This window comes from Babylonia areolata, chromosome 3 (genome assembly GCF_041734735.1).
Source record: "Babylonia areolata isolate BAREFJ2019XMU chromosome 3, ASM4173473v1, whole genome shotgun sequence".
Classification (NCBI taxonomy): Eukaryota; Metazoa; Mollusca; class Gastropoda; order Neogastropoda; family Buccinidae; genus Babylonia; species Babylonia areolata.
Window position 1 is genome coordinate 55841070 of NC_134878.1, and position 7246 is coordinate 55848315.

Below are 7246 nucleotides of genomic sequence, written 5' to 3' on the forward strand. Positions count from 1 at the left end.
ACGAGAAAAAGGTAGCGTTTCAGTCAGGGAACAAGAAGGATAGGAAATTGATACAAAAGAAGCTTTGAGGTGAATTACGAAGGGGACAGAGGGAATTCAAGTCAAAAGTAGAGCAACAGTTTCAGACGGGAAGAATGGCAGATGCATGGGATGGGTTAAAAATTATCACTGGAGAAACGAAAAGGAAAACAGTAGCTTGTAAAATGGAAAAGGATGAACAGATTGATTTTTCAAATAAACTGAATGATTTCTACTGTCGCTTTGAAAGGAATGATCTGGGAAGGGAACTGGATAGTGTTATCTCACAGTTGCAGGAAAAGATCAAAGATAGGAACACAGGTGAAGACTTTGAGATCGATGCAAAAGTTGTTGAATCTTTATTTTTAAAACTGAATGTCACGAAGGCAATTGGCCCAGACAATATCTGCGGAAAATTACTGAAAACATGTGCTTCCCAGTTGTGTGACGTGTTCTGTAAAATTTTCAACTGGTCTCTGAAGGACTGCTCTGTCCCCAGCATCTGGAAAAAATCTACTATCTGTCCTATCCCCAAGAAAAAGAACCCAGCCACACTAAATGATTACCGTCCTGTTGCCCTGACTTCAGTAGTGATGAAATGCTTTGAAAAAATTATTCTCCGACATCTTCTTTCTTTCACTGAACAGCAGCTTGACTCTCTTCAGTTTGCTTATAAAGCACACAGAAGTACTGACGATGCTATCCTAACTCTCCTTCATAATGCTTTCCTTCATTTGAATAACACGGGATCTTTCGTTCGTATCCTTTTTGTTGACTTCTCTTCTGCTTTTAACACAATACAACCTCATCTCCTTGCCCTCAAACTGCTAGGCATGGATGTTGATCCGAAGCTTACTCTTTGGATAATAAGTTTTCTTCTCAATAGAACTCAGTCCGTCCGCTTTCATTCTGCCCACTCTTCTCTAAAATCTACTTCTACTGGTGCACCCCAAGGTACAGTGCTGTCCCCTGTTCTTTTTACACTGTACACAAATGACTGCAGAGGCACGGAGGAAACTCCTGTCATAAAATATTCTGATGATTCAGCAATTGAAGATCTGTCCAACTCTGATGCTATTTATTTCAGTGAAATTAAAAAGTTCTGTTCCTGGTGTGAGAAAAACTATCTGGATCTCAACGTATTGAAAACAAAAGAAATGTTAATAGATTTTCGGAAAGACCCCTTGCCTGTAGCTGACCTTGTTATTGATGGTCAAACAGTGGAGAGGGTCAATGAATATAGATATTTAGGGACCATCTTAGACAATAAGCTGACTTTTGACAGAAATGTTGATTCCATTCATAAGAAATGTCAATCTAGAATTTTTTGTTTACAGAAGCTTAGAAATGTTGGTATAAATTCAAATATTCTTCAAAGTTATTATCGATGTTGTATCGAGTCTGTGCTTACAGTTTCATTTATGTGCTGGTATGGAAGTTTGGGAGTGAGGAGTAAGCGTGTTTTGAACGATGTCATGAGTGTATGCAGTACAATTGTGGGAGTGAAACAAGCTAGTATGCAAGAGCTGTATGAAAGTCGAGTGGTTAAAAAAAGCAGGCAGATAGCAACTGACGACACCCATATTTTAGCAAAGTATTATGAGCTATTGCCATCAGGACGACGCTACAGAACTTTTAAGTTGAAATCCAGAGCTCTGAAGACTTTTATTCCACGTTCAATCCACCTTTTAAATTCTTGAGAACTCTGTGTGTGTGTGTGCGCGCGCGCACTCTCATGTGAGACGTGTGAAAGTCCGTGCATGATAGGCTGTACCTTGTTCTAGTTGTGGTGTGTGTGTGTGTGTGTGTGTGTGTGTGTGTGTGTGTGTGTGTGTTTACTGAGCTTAAAACGTGACAATTGGTTATAATGAATGTGCAATATGTAGGAAGAATAATGTGCAATATGCAGGATGAATGTACAATGAATATGTCTAATGCTAACGTCCATATTCTAAATATATTTCTGTTTAATAATTACGATGTAATAATTAATTGCAATGTTTTTAAAAGCGAATATGTGAAATGCTTTTATTTGAGAACATATGTTTATTACTCTTGTTTGATCAAGTTATCTGCGTGTGTGGGGTGGGGTGGGTGGGGGGGGGGGGGGTGCGGTGCGGGTGTGTGCTGATTATCTGGTTGTGGTTTTCCGCAATTCATCTTTATTCTTATCTTATCTGTCTATTATAATCAATGTGCAGTATAGTAGGCTATGTTTATAATTATATTCAAATAATGTTTCTTAATTCTTTCTGTTTTTACATTAAGAATACTAGTTATTACCTGCAGTGTGTGGATGTATGTATGAAACGATGTATGTGATATTTTTTACATTTGTATCTTTGTAATATTTGTTGGGGCTGTTGTTGACTTTTACAGTTATGGTCCCCATGTTGTTTACTTGTCTATGTTGTGATAATGCACCTGACCAAATTTCTCCAGTTGGAGATAATAAAGTTATTCTTATCTTATCTTATCTTATCTTAAACAAATTTTCCCAATCTTGTTTGTATACATTCATCATCTGTTTGCATCACCTGATTGGGAATATGTCCTGTGTTATTCAAATTTTGAATATCCTTTAAAAATTGTTGCCTTAAGGTTTTATATTTAATACAATGATCAAGAAGATGGATTTCGTCTTCCAGGATGTTACACTTGTTGCACAATCTGTCTTCTTGTGTTACATATGTATGCGTTGTGCTCGCGTACGTGTCATCCCTCTTCTCTCTCTCTCTCTCTCTCTCTCTCTCTCTCTCTTGTCTCACTCTCATCTCTCTGTCTCTGTCTCTGTCTATCTAGTAGTAGTAGTAGTAGTAACAGTAGTAGTATTTACCATCATTAATATTGTTGTGTCTTATCGTTATTGTTTTTGTTGTCACAAGGACAGACTGGAAGACTAGGCAATGCCAAAAAATCTTTATCCTTGAGTAATAAAGTTTTTGAATATCTCTCTCTCTCTCTCTCTCTCTCTCTCTCTCTCTCTCTGGCTCTGACAAAAGGTCAGAGTAGTACCAGCACCGCCGGAGATCAGTGATGACATCCGCTTTGAATGATCATGAGTTAACAACACTAACACAGTACATGTTTTTAATGTGACATTTTACACAATTTTTTTTTCTGCCCCATCCTCTGCACCGTTTCAGTGGCATTACTCCCACGCCGCTCATTTAGATTCCCCCATAAACGGCCACACCCGGGTTCATCCGTCACAGTTCCAGCGTCTGCAGTCCGCAGGGAACCATCGATGTTAGGTCGCCAGGAGGCCACACACCAGAGGAGACCCTGCACTGCTGCTGACTGAGTCACTTCGGTGGTGTTCAGTGGTGCCTGTTCTGATTTAACGTACTTATTTTATACAAATTAATGTTCGGGGGATGGTGGTGGGGGGTCAATGAGAACAAGATCAGGCACATTCTTTTCGTCATTTTTAATGATCCACAAGCACAAACCTTTTTTTTTCTTTTCTTACGTGAAACATCAGCTGCATTGTGGTTTCCGTTTGACTGAGAAGTATTCAATAGGCAAAAAGTAGATTGTTTTTATAGAAGATCTCTACAGTTTATCTCGCATATCAGTAGCAATCTAATCATAAGTATAGCATCGTTTGTTTTCCTCGTGATTTGCTACAGAAAAAAATTGAACTTGTGGTTTGGAAAATGGTGTCCGTAAAGGACATTGATCCGCGGAAATTATTTTCCTTGTTTATGTGTATGTCTGTGTGAACAGTGTGCTGCTTTAGTACCATTGTAAACGATTTCCACAAAATAGGTTAAACTGTCAGGATCGAAATATCATACAAATATTATTAAACATTTCTATCCACTCAGATGAGAAAAAACAAAATGTATGAAAGATTATGACAGAAGCATGAAACCATGAAAGTATGGTAATATTCCTTTATAATATAGAATGTAGAAATCATAACGTGACCTACCTGTAACAGTTAAGATCGCTGACGGGGTTTTCAGTCTGTGGAATGCCGCAGAAAACCCTCAGTTTACAAACGGAAACGGTCCGTGATCCGTTATGAAGTATGTTACCTTAGCGACGCACATACACACACCCACACACTCCAGGAATCGCCCAGAACGTGAAAGAAGTCGTTCTCATCCTCGTGGTTCACGATTTTTCTTTCATTTCATTTCAGTAAGACATTTTCTCTCCGCCGGCTATAGGTATTAACCCCTGAGTTCTCTCAGTTCTTCACAACACTCCCGTGCTGGCCAAGTCCTGCAGCCTTTCAATTGAACCACACGAGTGAAAGAAAGCAGTACCAAAAAAAAAAAAAAAAAAAGGAGGAAAAAAAAAAACAACCACGTAGTTTCTCTTATCAATCACCCCACCTACCTACCCACCCACTCAACGCACCCGACCTCCCGCAAACACGGTACAGGCAGAGAGAGAGAGAGAGAGAGAGAGACTCCCCCTTAGCTAAAAGGAAAGGAAGTCCTTGTTCCTTTTTCCCTAGCGAACGAAGTAACCGAAGTGTGAAGTCCGACCCTGCTCCTGGTCGCAGCGACTTGACAACACCTGACAAACTCCCCCCACCCCCCCACTCCCCGCCCCCCTCGCCCTCCTCCTCCCCACACACCACACACACCTCCCTCTGTCGGCTCCAAGTCCTCTAAGTCTGTCTGTGTCGTTCCTAAAAGTGAGCAACCCTGCTCTTAAAAGACAGAATATGTGTCAGTCGGAGAGAAAACAACTTTTCTTGTGTGTGTGTTTGTGCATCTCCGTTACTGAACTGGTACCATTGTGGGAGGGGGGGGGGATGTCGTTAATGCAACGATTTCTGGTAAGGTAGGGGATAGTTAATCGATTGGGGATAGTTAATGGATTAGTTTCAGTTTCAGTTTCAGTAGCTCAAGGAGGCGTCACTGCGTTCGGACAAATCCATATACGCTACACCACATCTGCCGCAAAGCAGATGCCTGACCAGCAGCGTAACCCAACGCGCTTAGTCAGGCCTTGAGAAGAGAGAAAAAAAAGGTGAATAAATAATAGATAAGCGTACATAAATAAATAAATGGATTAAGTTACACAGTTGAAAAGCCTTGTTTGAATCAGTTCCAGGTCTGCCAGTGGAGTTTTTGTTTGTTTGTTTGTTTTTTGGTGTTTTTGTTTATTGCCGTTGCGAGATCCACCTGCCCGTCTCGTTCTTCGCTCCTCCCCTCCCACCCCAACTCCCCTCTCCGCTCGTTCTTGTGAGTCATCTCTCCTGGTCGGTGTCATGAGGGAACAGTTTCCCACATATACACATTACAAGCGCGCTCATTCACGCACACACATACGCTGCACACACATATATACAGATATAATTATACATACATACATGCATATATACATACATACGCACACTCTCTCTCTCTCTCTCTCTCTCTCTCTCTCTCTCTCAGGGAGAGGGAAACACACACACACACACACACACACACAGAGCACACACACACACACACACACACACGAGCGCGCACGCACGCACACACACACACACACACACACAACACACACACACACACACACACACTAACACACAAACACACACACACACAGGGAGAGGGAAACACACACACACACACACACACACAGAGCACACACACACACACACAAACACGAGCGCGCACGCACGCACACACACACACACACACACTCACACTCACACACACACACACACAGGGAGAGGGAAACACACACACACACACACACACACACACACACACACGCACGCACGCACGCACGCACGCACGCAAGCACACACACAGGGAGAGGGAAACACACCCACATACACACACACACACACTCTCTCTCTCTCTCTATCTCTCTCACACACACACATACACACACACACACACACACACACACACACGCACGCACGCGCACACACACACACAAGCACAAGCACACACACACACACACAAGCACACACACAGAGGGAGACGGAAGCACACACACACACACACGCACACACACACGCATGCGCACGCACACACACACACACACACACACACAGGGAGACGGAAGCACACACACACACACACACACACACACACCTACACTCACGTCACACAGATTTCAGGGGATGGGGGGTACCGCGGCAGTTCCATATTTTACTGACCCATAAAATACACTGATCTATCTCTATAAATGTTTCTGCTGAGTTTTTTTTTGTTGTTGTGGGTTGGGTTTTTTTGTTTTTGTTTTTGTTTTGTGGTTGTTGTTTTGTTTTGTTTTGTGGGGGGGGGGGTTGTTTGTTTGTTTGTTGTTGTTTTGTTGTTTTTTCTTTTTCTTTTCTCTGTTTTTTTTTTCCAGCTTTCCGTTCTTCAGTTCTGTCTTCCTTACAGTGATCCCTGCTTCGTCAGTCTTTCCCTCTTCCACCTTTCTACTTCAGCACATTAAGAAAGAAGATAAGAAAGAAAGAAAGAAAGAAAAAATCATATCCACGTGCGCATATGACTTCGGTGTATGCCTATAAAAAGAACTTCAAACGCGGCGAAGAGAGCTTTGGTTTAAAAAAATGGCACGTTCCTTTCGCCTCATTGCCTTCCTGTTTGGGGGGTGGGGGGCTGGGGAGGGGGATGGGGGGGGTTGCTTGTTTGTTTTGTTTTATTTTGTTTGTTTTTTCCGGTATTGGTGGGCTGTACCACTCCCACGTTCAGTCCTGTGAACGAGTGTTTTATTTTATTTTTGTTTTTGATGGTTTTACGCGTATGTCCGTTTGTACCCCCACCCTGTTAGGTCGCCATACTTGTTGGGTTTTGTAGGTTTTCAGGGGAACTCGGCTGGCGCATACATTGTCATCACTGGTGGCCGGCCTGGCCAACGACGTTAGCAGAGGTTTCAGGGAATGTTGGATGCTGTCGTTGTCGTGGTTTTACAATAAATATACCCAGCGAACGTTGGGTTGCATTTTGTTATTAATGCGTGATTATTTAGAGTTGAGTTCTTCTTTGTGTATATGCACGCGGGGGTTGGGGGGTGGGGAGGTGGGGGGCGGGGGGGGTCGAGGGTGTGTGTGTGAAAGAAATGAAATGTTATGCGTATGTTTGAAGGTGTCTGTGTATTAGTATTCGCTAACAATCTGGGTTTTTTTGTGCCTGCTTGCCTGCCTGTCTGCCTCTCTCTCTCTGTGTACAAGGAGGGAGAAAATGAAGTACATTTCGTCCTAACTTGTCCTGTCCTGCATGACTCGGCTTAAGAACAAGATATATATCATCCAAATTCCGTAAAT

General features: G+C 42.4%; 1 protein-coding gene across 2 annotated transcripts in view; it reads right to left on the minus strand.

The window, feature by feature from the left end:
- The window catches only part of LOC143280132 (uncharacterized), a 50041-nt gene extending 45763 nt beyond the window's left edge, over positions 1-4278 (minus strand). For both annotated transcript variants that reach the window (XM_076584691.1, XM_076584693.1), the window contains exon 1: positions 3956-4278. The gene's annotated coding sequence lies outside the window, so the exon portion shown is untranslated. The remainder of the gene's footprint in view (positions 1-3955) is intronic.
- Between the last annotated feature and the right edge of the window lie 2968 nt (positions 4279-7246).